Below are 11,503 nucleotides of genomic sequence, written 5' to 3'. Positions count from 1 at the left end.
ACACACATAGACTTGATTGGTTGAATGTTAAGATTTTTTAAAATTTCAACAAATGCATGATGCTTATTTATTCTTTAAGCCAAATGGTTTATTGAATTATATTCTTTTATCATAACTCAGCTACATAAAAAAGAAAAGTACTGCATTTTACATCTAAATACAAGATTTCCCACTGAAAAGTAATGTGCATAGTTAATAATATTTGATTAAATGTATGAGCTGAAAAATTACATATCGCTTTTTCATAAAGCTGTGACTTTGTATAAAAATTTCCCAGGGCCTCCGTGGCCGAGTGGTTAGAGCATTGCGGTCAAAATCACACTGCCTCTCACCTCTCTCGGCGCGGGTTCGAATCCCGTTCGCGCCGGTAAGTGAGAAAGTTTCCCAGTTTACTTTCGGAAGGTCGGTGGTCTCTTCCCAGGTACATTGTATCTGGGTTCTCTCTTCCACCAATAAAAAACTGGGTGCCACCATATAACTGAAAAATTGTTGAATGTGGCGGAAAACATTAATCAATCAATCACCCCAAAATTGCATAATTTTGAGAAACGTGCTTTATACTCACTTTGAATTCGTTCTTTTAAAATACATGTAACTTGAAGTTTTTCTTTTTACTATTTAACAATTTTTAACAAGAAATAATGCACTGGCAATAAAGACATTCAATGAATGACATCTCACGGAGATTTATACAAGGACCATTGTCAATCTCAATTGACCAACAACTGTCCCCTTATTTATTTAACACTGACTTTTAATATGCCATTTTTCAATTTATAAGCAGCACTGAGGCAAACATATCAATTTTCCCTGATTATTTCATGGTCTTTCGGTCCAGGGAGCCCCATTGAGCTTAATGGGTGTCCCTTGTACCTGTAGTTCTAAGTTTTCCAACAACTAGGGCTATTCTCTTTTCAGTGTCAGAAGTTACAATGCACGAGTGCCGAGGCCGAGGCGTTTGTATGGGGAGGCTGACACTTAGGGCGACATAAAACTGCAGAGTCAACCTGGACTATTGTCACAACTGTATGTAATGACTGAGTTTAAGTAAACGACCAGCAGAAAGGTACACAGTTCTTCCTACTATTCATGACACATTTAATTAACCTGTCTGTCTTTTATGACTTGTCTTCTATGGCCCAAAATTCAAGTTCCTTGTCTGAAATAGGACAACAATAACCCATATTTACTTCCTAAAGATTGATTTATTGATATAAATAATACCAGTTTGTGTAACTATATCATTACTTTACACTCTTCTTCCTTCAAGGAAATTTTTTAAACACATTTGTTGAAATATACCGCGTAAAAATGACAGGTTGTATTGAAGACGTATTTGTGAAATCACTTATCTCTCTCAATTCAAAATACTTCTTGTCTGCAATTCTGTTTCAACATGGGGTTAGCTATTAAGTGTCTATTCTAACAAATTCTATAGGAAATATATAACAAGGAGTTAGCTAAGTGAATTCTAACAAATTCTATATGAAATATATAAACTAGATGTGTCAAAGTGACATGAATGCCCAGTGCCCAAGGGCCATAACTCAAAAAGTATTTGACTGGACCATATAAGTTATTGACAAGTGACCATTCTAATAACATATATATCTATAATCCCAAATTTCAATCCAAAATGTCCATGTATGAATGAGATGTGTGAAAACTGAATTGTTTGAAATTTCAAAGTCCAAGTGACTCAATTCTTCTAAAAATCATTCAACTGGAATCAAATATGAACTTAACCTGCATATTTTCAGGATGTATCTGTATTTAAAATATTCTGTATTTTTAATTCAGAATGTCCATGTTTGACTGAGATATGAGCAGATATTTTTTTGAAGTCCAAGGGGCATACTCTGCTAAACACCATCTGACCCAAAATGACCGGTGTATTCCCAAAACATCTATATCCTGAATTTCAATTCAAAATGTCCAAGTACGACTAAGATAATGATCAGATTTAACTATGAAATGTTTCAAATATTCTAAGTCCAAGGGGCATAACTCTGTCAATCAGAACCAAAGAACTCTCAAGATGTATCCATATACCATATTTGAGTTGAACTTGCACATCTGTAGTAGAGACTGAATAATGTAGGAAGGACGGGAAAAGGCAACACTATATGCCCCAGTCATTTCATGGCAGGGCATCTGAGTAACCAGCCATTTCATGGTGGGCTGTAAAGATAAAACTGAGATGTACAAGAGTGGAAATGGGTATTTGGTTTGGGTGCAAATTAAGTATTAACCTTACTCTTTCTTTGCTGTCTTTGTGATGCATATAATGTTCATACAAAACCCTTTCTCAGCTTTAATCTAAACTTTATCTGACTAAAGCATTTTTTGGTAAACAAAAAAATTCCAATCGCTTTACAAACTCAGTCTAAATGACTAAGAATCACATATCGATGTTGCATTTCCATTCTTGAGATTGTTTTTCTCCTGAAATATTAGCAGGTGATCCATCTTCAGCTGTTAAAATCTGTGCAGTGTTGACTATCACCCCTAGCATTGTCTGTGTTGACAGCCTACCATTACTCTGTCAATGAAGATGCAACTTTAATTGCAGGTTTGGTGATGAGATGGTTGCTAAGGGTGTCATCACCAAATCCAAAAAAGTCACTGGACCATGAACTGTAATCAGCCCTCTGCCTGTGTTGGTAGTAGTGAGCTGATGGGTAGGTGATGAACCATGACAGAATATGGTTTCTCAATATGTTGAAAACATCTGCAAAACTTTATCAATATCAAGAAACCAAAAATCAAACTTTGTAGAAAATGCTATCTGCACTTTGTCATAGGTTGATAGGCACCAGTGAAATCTTATCTGAATTTTCAAGACTCTAATTCTCATATGTTTATCATAAATTAATTTAACTTTCTCAAATTAGTCAAACTTATATATTACTTTTTTTGAAACCCAAATTTTTCATGTTAAGTAGAATCTGTTCCATGTAAACTGATATTTGAATCAAACTAACAATTTGAAACATGCACATTAAGATATCTCTATCTACTACTATTACACAAAGAGCAATCATCTTTTGAGGCTTCTGATATTCAATTCAAAACACCCAATATATATATATATATATATATATATATATATATATATATATATATATGTATGTATATATATACACACACACACACACACATATACAACATCTACATGTAGATCAGTTTAATTCTTGGATGCAATATTATTGATCTTCATGTGATTGTACTTTAAAGCTGTATGACCCGATGTTCATGTATTATTTTTGTACATAATTACTTTAAAGCAGATTAATTACTTTATAAAGTTATTAACTTTCCCTTAATTATATGCTTGAAAACATCTGCATGTAAAAGAAAACAGTGCGAATATTATTTAGAAAGTAAATATAGTGGCTACATATATAAATCATCCCATAATAGACGTCTATAAATAGACCCACGCGCGTCAGGAAAATCCCAACACGATATGTATTAACTAATACGCAACTGTCTAGTTTTAAGGCTGAAAGAGCGTAAAACAAAAAATTACTGAGAGGTATTTCATATTTTTATTTCTATTATATGGTATGGCACTGTTATAACAAAATACACAGCTTTACACAGATAAGACCACCAATGATCTGAAAGTTTGAACTGATCACGTGACTGTCACTTGAAATGGCAGTGACGCGGTTATTTGTAAACATCGATTTAAAATCAAATTATTTGGGTTAAAACAGGTGAAATAATTTATGATACGTCGTACAGTCTCATAACTACATACGTGCAATGATTTAATAGCTCTTTTACGACATGGAAAAAAATATTGTACATTGTAATTCGGACCATACAGCTTTAATATCATTTAAAATGTAGTACAAATAAACCTTGAGAAATGTAAACATGACAAAGGAATTTTTACTATGCATTTCTTTCCAAAATACCATGCAGTTTTCAAAGATTTTACATCACAAAGTCAATTTTATCCCAGACCTCATTACTGTTTAAATCTATTTTATCACCTCTGAACAAAGCACAACCAATAACAGGAGGAGACATGCATTATCCTTTTTACCCTTTTATTTGCAAAGTTTTCTAAATCTTGCTTGAATTTACATAAATACATTTTGTTTCCCATTTCAAAAGCTTAACCAAATTCTAATTGTGTGTGTTTTTATTTTCAGAGTTCCCAAGAGTGCAATTCACTGATTTGAAGGTGCTAGGCAGTATGCTAATTTACATGAATCATTTTTGATTTTCATGTCTGATATCGATTATTTTAAGATTGTCAATATGTTGACTTGTTATGTTGAAAGACAATGCCCCCACCTCCCTTTATTTTCATAAAACAATGATTTATATATGTATGGTCCTTTTCTCTCTAAAGTGTTTGAACTATATTTTACAAACAAAACGATTTACATGTATTGCGATAATATGCTACAGACACTCATAATTCCTTCCCTCTTTTGCTCAAAGCAATGACAAAAGCTTTTTATTGAGAATATAGTCTAAGAATGCATTTTAAAATATTTGCCTTTTTATTAAAATAATTCTGATAAAAAGAATTGACAATGGCAATTTGCAGTTACTCCCCTTATTGTTGCAATCTAAAGCTTCACAAATGTGTATTGTAAAGCTTACATTATTTAATTCTTTCTTTTGCTGAGTTTTTAAAACAAGATTTAGTTTCTTAGATTTTATGGAGAACACTTTCTTTAAAATGACTACATTTCATCAAATTGTTAAAGGTTACGAAAGGGTTTGTGGGGTGTTACAAGAAATATGCATTTTAAAAAAAAAAAAAGGGGGGGGGGGTTTGTATATCACTGTCACAGTATTTACATACTTTGTTACATCATGACCCAATACATTGTGAAAAAATCCCACATCAGACACAGGGATAAAGTCAGTGAGTAGAATTGTGTAGTCATATCATTGTTCATTCATTACACTTAATTCATACAAGAAATGTGTATGTGGCACTTTATAAATATTAACCATCAGATAAAGTAAACTTTCTTTTCATTCCATTATTCTTTATATAGCCTTTGAATAAAATATGCGCTATGGCCAAAAATTAATAGAGAAGAAGAAGTTGCATTTTATCAGTTGTTAGAATTACTGCCTTTATTCGGTCTAATTTTATAAATCCTCCCAAATATGTGACAAGCATAAAAGTTTCATGAGAGCATTTTCCCAGATTTCCATGACCTTCAAACTTTGGCTTATATAGGTTCCACTTTAGAATAGGAATCCACTAAGTCCGGGCATCAAATGAAAGAAAACGCAATAGAAGAGGACAAAAGAAAAGGAAGGAAGGTTAAATATTACATCCTAAAAGAAAAAAAAGAAATCTTCCATGCATACTTATTGCCGGAATGACTCCTATGCAATGACCTTTAGACAGCTCAGGACCGATCTCGATGCTCATTCTGTAGAATATTAAACATACTTTTTCTTGATGCAGAGTGTGTATATGGATACAGTGGTTCATATTTCTTTAAATGATTTTTCCCTATCAAAATGATATTGGTGCTATGAATTGAGGTCTGTAACATGCTGTGTATCCCCTATATTCATCCATATAGCATTATGAAAATTTTTAAACACATAAGAATTATAAATATTAATATTCTTTTTTAATATAATAGCTTGCAAGGCATTAACAAAATGCAATATCCTCATGATAGTATCTTTCAATTTGATTTTTTACCCGAGTATGACCTTGACTATAATGTAATGTGAAGCCTCAATTTTCACCTTTAATACAAAAGCTCTGCAAGGCACCCAGGGTATCTACTTGCAATGTAGGCTTTTTCTATTAAGTCCCTTAGTGACCTTGACCTTTTGAACTCAAAATCGATAGGGTTCTTTCTTGATAACAATTTAGCTATATGTGAAGTGTCTATAGCCATACAAGCAAAAATACAACCTCTAAAGTGTCTACTAGCTTTTTCTATTAAGTTCCCTAATGACCTTGACCTTTTGATCCCAAAATAAATATGGTTTTTCTTCTCTTGATAACAAAGCTATATGTGAAGTATCAAATCAATCGACCAAAACACAACACACACACACAACATAACCAACCAACCAACCCCCCCCCCTCCCCACTGGAATGAAATTATTTTTAATACAGAACCAATAATTCATCCAAAATATGTGATTTCCCCACCGATCACCCTCATAAGTTGTTCTGAATAGTAAGTTCCTACCGTCTGTAAGTTTTTGGGATGACTACTTGCGAGATAGTAATATATGTATTCGTGAGATGACCACTTGCGAGATAATAATGTATGTATTAGTATCTCACAAGTTGTCATCTCAAAAGCTTATAGAAGGTGGAAAGAAACTGACTAGTCAGAATGACTTATGAGGGTGATCGATGGGGAAATAACATATAACATATTTTGGATAAATTATTGGTTCTGTATAAAAATATTTTCATTTCGGGTGGTGGTATGTATTTGCAAGGGGTAATAATCAAGTTTATGTATTCTACATATATATGAAGGCTTCCTATAGATGACCTGGATTTACTATCCTAAAGTTTATATACAATCATCTCATCTTGGTATGAAATATTCATTTTAATAACAGATGCTATCAGGACTTCATTGCATTGCATTTCCTGAGATAAATCTATTAACTACTGTTACAGATTTGTACAATGTAAATTTCAAATCATTAGATTAGTTATAAGGTTGTAAAAATTTGAAAAGTAGGAAATACATGCTGATATATTTTATATCCTGCTTGGGTATCTGATTATCATTTGAAATTTATTTCATATTAGATTCTTTGATATGCAAAGTAACATGGGTTTTCCAACACATCAATGAAATCAATCTAAATACATGCATGTTCCAAATGATTTTGATATACAGATTTGTATTTTACATACCGTAGACCTAGATATTTCAAAATAAGAAATATTACACTAAGACCTTTAAAAATTATATACATAGTAAACGACTGAAGAATATATATTGAGCATGTTATAGTTTCAGCTTATCAAAACAAGTACCAGCATGGAAAAGGTGACTGCTTCCTAAACATTTCTATCGAATGCTCAAATTTTAATTTTCAACACTTCAAAGGGAACTGATACGATTAAATCTTTTTACGTTTTCTTTTTGGTAGGCATAAAATTGCATCCTGATGGCAGTTCATTGATGGTGAACTGGTAATTTGTACAGCTCCTCTCTATTGCTATTCCCAGTAGGGGGACAATCTTAGTGGGCAAAACTCAATCCTTTCATGATCAAAGGTGAAGAGTTGTAGAGATGTTCATCTTCATAAAAGTAAAGGTTTAGGTAATTTCTGACCAATTTTTTCTGCCTTTTTAGAGTAAGGCCTACAATTAAGAAAGAAAGGGCCCAATTACGTGCAAACTCCAGCCAGGATTCCCTATCCATCCAACATCACAGGGCATAAATTAACCCCCCCCCCCAAAAAAAAATATATCCCGGGATTTTAACTTAGAGTTATAAAAATTTCTATTACCATCTCTAGGCCATCAAATTACCTACTATTTATATCATATGATACCCAGGATTTCATTATTGACAAACAATTATTGTACAGAGGGTGAAATTGAAGCCAAATATTTAAAATCCTCTGATCCTATCTATAACGAGGACAGATGAAATTTGAGGCAAGATTGTAAGAGAGCCTAAACACCATCAATCTACACATTTAACCACACAATGGAGACTTTGAAAACTGACTCAACCCTGTACTTCTCTTATAATATCAGCCACTATCATTACACAATTCAACAATGATGTACTGCTGCTCCCTGCTCTACAACAATCATTCCCATACAGATACACGGCTGATAACATCTCCAAACATGACATTAAAATTTCACTTCATATGTACATACTGAAAAGTGTTGATCATCAGGAAAAGGGCTGTTATGGTAATTACGCAAAGTGTTTTCAAATTGGTTAATTGGCAAACTACTGCACACCACAAAGCTGTCCATCAACCCCGAATGAATTTCTTTCATGAGACTTCAGAATCTTTTTAATTTCAAGATAGATAATTTCAGATATAAATGTAATTGTTCATTTTAAGAATGTCAAACTCTGATTATCACTAAAACGTCTATTTTAATGCATATTCTACCCTTAAATGATAAAATCCCATTAAATTCAAAAGGATTTTCTTGTTTTTTCATCTTTCTGAACTTCATTGCCGATGTACGTCATCAGTAGCAATATTATGTGCAAATTTGCTGAAGAGTGTTTTTCAAGATGGAGGATTAGTAAGACGAGGACTTGAGACACTGGACAGCAAACAGCCTCGTCACCACCAGAGGACCTGGAATGTGACTAATGCCGCCAGAATTAGAAGGAAACAGTCGCCTCCGCTGGTATCTGACTACCAGAACAACTTAAGTAATCGCTAGAATAAACAAACATGATATTCTTCAAACTCTAGAATTGCAACTCATCCTTTAAAAGGACAATCAATTAGACAGGGATTTAAAAAAATTTCACACTTGGTTTCCCCACAAATCTTACAGGACCTTGCCATTGTCTGATGTACACTTTTATTTACTCAGTAAATTTCCCATCACTGACTACTAACGATATCAAAAAATAAAAAAAAAAATTCTATAGCATGAAAGTCAAAAAGTTAAAGAATACTAAAATAAAGGGTGCATGACACCTAAATCTGGTGATGTTGCTACACGAGTGAAAAATACTGGAATGGGATGTAAAACACTGCACTCAATCTAATTAAAATCAGATCCTAATTAAGATACGCTCACAATCGCTTCTTACACAGAGTATACAGCGCTGATCTAAGAAGTCTGATTTTAATTAGATTGACAATGCACTGTAACAAGTTTTTAATCAGCATTTCCAATGTTTTTGCTTTTGATATCTTTACAAATTATAATAATAGCCATTTCCAAATGAATGTGCTGCAGTTGTGAACAATGCATGCATGAATCTTGATAAATATAGTACGTCTATTTTAACAGATGGGAATTCCGACAGAAATTAAAAAAGAATGTAAATGTAGAAATAAATTACATGAGGGTATAAATCGCAACACTTCACGCCAGCATACTTTTCATTAAGTGCTTACACGCTTCTTGAAGTATGTGAGTGTGAAGTGTCATGGTTCATACTCTAATGTATTTTCGAAAATGAAATCTATATTCTTCAATACATACATTGACCTTATTAATTCATGAACAAAAATAAATTCAAATCAAACAGCATACAAAAAAAGGCATTTAAAATACCAACAAGATAAGTAAAGTTTTACTTATCTGATGTCCAGTATAAAATGAGTCATAAGAAAACACTATATCTAGAGCTCACATCGGATGCAAGGTACAAATTCGTGAAAGAGCAGCAACACACAAGCTTGGAGCCTCCCAGACAGAAATTCATCGAACTCGACATGGAGAATTGTACTTTTGCCTTAAAAAGGTATAAACTTTCTACGAGATTGTGATGATATTGAATCAATTTGATACATTCTAATAAAACAACACAGAAGCTTTAGTTACTGAGGAGGAGACCTGCTTCAAACGCTACAACTTGGTCTTTCATCTGGAAGGTATACATGTAGGTCCGATCACTCCAATGCATCATCTATGCAAGATTTATTATGTAAAATTACATAAAAGTTACAGTTCCTTATGAAATGATCCTGCTGTAAAACTATATCCAAATTCATAATAAAAAACTGAGGTCAGATGCTGCATCCAAATTCATAATAAAAAATATAGGTCAGATGCTGCATCCAAATTCATAATGAAAAATAGAGGTCAGATGCTGCATCCAAATTCATAATGAAAAATAGAGGTCAGATGCTGCATCCAAATTCATAATGAAAAATATAGGTCAGATGCTGCATCTAAATTCATACTGAAAAATAGAGGTCAGATGCAGCATCCAAATTCACAATGAAAAATAGAGGTCAGATGCTGCATCCAAATTCATAATGAAAAATATAGGTCAGATGCTGCATCCAAATTCATACTGAAAAATAGAGGTCAGATGCAGCATCCAAATTCATAATGAAAAATATAGGTCAGATGCTGCATCCAAATTCATAATGAAAAATATAGGTCAGATGCTGCATCCAATTTCATAATGAATGGTTGTGTGCATCTGTAGGTGCATCATCCATGCAAGTCTGAATCATGTAGGATTAACAGTTTCTAGGAAAGGGATCATTAAAATTTTGTAGATCTATAACCTGCTGTCCATGCAGGCCCTGATACCACAATATCTCTCCACAGAGGTCCCGACATTTTTCCACGAAGGTCACGATAACTCTGCGGACATTTGTTTCAGCAAGCTATCTCAGGCTTATAACAAAGGTGCATATTATATACTTCACAGTTTAAAACCAAACAAGTAACATTTTTATACTATTATGGGTATATTTCTAATCATATTCAAAACTGAAATATCTTTAATTCATTTTATCTATACTCAGCTGCTTCTTGAAAGTCCCACTTTGGTGGAGTATTTTTTTTTTTTATCACCATATTGAAAATGTTCATTTTATGGTGTAAAGCTGCTGAACTTTTTGTAATTAAATATAAGTGTATGATACAAACCCAATACTTACAAAAAGATATTTTTTTCTTTCATGACATGTATTTCAGCACCAGAAAAATTGCATTACCAGCAGTGAAAGGGAAATAACTCTCACAAATGTTTGCTTTACAGCGCAATTCATATTATTGTTCACCCCAGCCTTCTTGTTTCATTTTTAAAAAGATGGCATAATACGTTATGTATAAAACTAAACTGCATCTACATATAATATGTAGTGTGAAATTGAGAACAGCTGGCATGTTGAATTATTGTTCAGGCTTCCACTTCACGGAGGAATTGAAATTGTCAGAGAATATATATCATCACGACCTATTCCTGCATGTGCAACCTTATTCTCTTAGTGGACGTGGACAGGATGGATTTCTAAACTTTCCCCTAGATCTGACACTGTATTAGCTGCAGAACTGTAGCTCTCTGAAAAAATATTTTGACATAACAGTGTTATGTCAAAATATTTTTTCAGAGAGCTACAGTTCTGCAGCTAACACTGTATATGACCTATACCTTGTGCATGATAACTCTTATCATTTAGCACTGTTTAGCAAAATTAGTTGTACAATGCCAATGGTCCGAATTTCGACAAGTTTTTTTTCACATTGTAAAAACGCAGTTAAGGCTGCACGACATCTCATTCATTACTTAACCTGTTTTAACCAGAATTATTTGATTGATTACAAACAACCATCATTCTGTTTAAAATGACCAGATGACAGTCACGTGTGCAGTTCAGAGTTTTAGATCATCGGTGGTCTTATCTTTGTATTTTGTTATGTACAGTAAAATATCAAAAACCTCTTACTAATTCGTTGTTTTACTCTCTTTCAGCCCACATGGCCTGGGCCCAAAACGGACTTAGCCCCTGTGTTAGAGAAGTGCATCATGTTGGGATCCCCTGACGCGCATGGGGCTATTTATAGATA

The sequence above is a fragment of the Ostrea edulis genome, chromosome 2 (assembly GCF_947568905.1).
Source record: "Ostrea edulis chromosome 2, xbOstEdul1.1, whole genome shotgun sequence".
Lineage (NCBI taxonomy): Eukaryota > Metazoa > Mollusca > Bivalvia > Ostreida > Ostreidae > Ostrea > Ostrea edulis.
Note: the sequence above shows the minus strand (reverse complement) of the source record.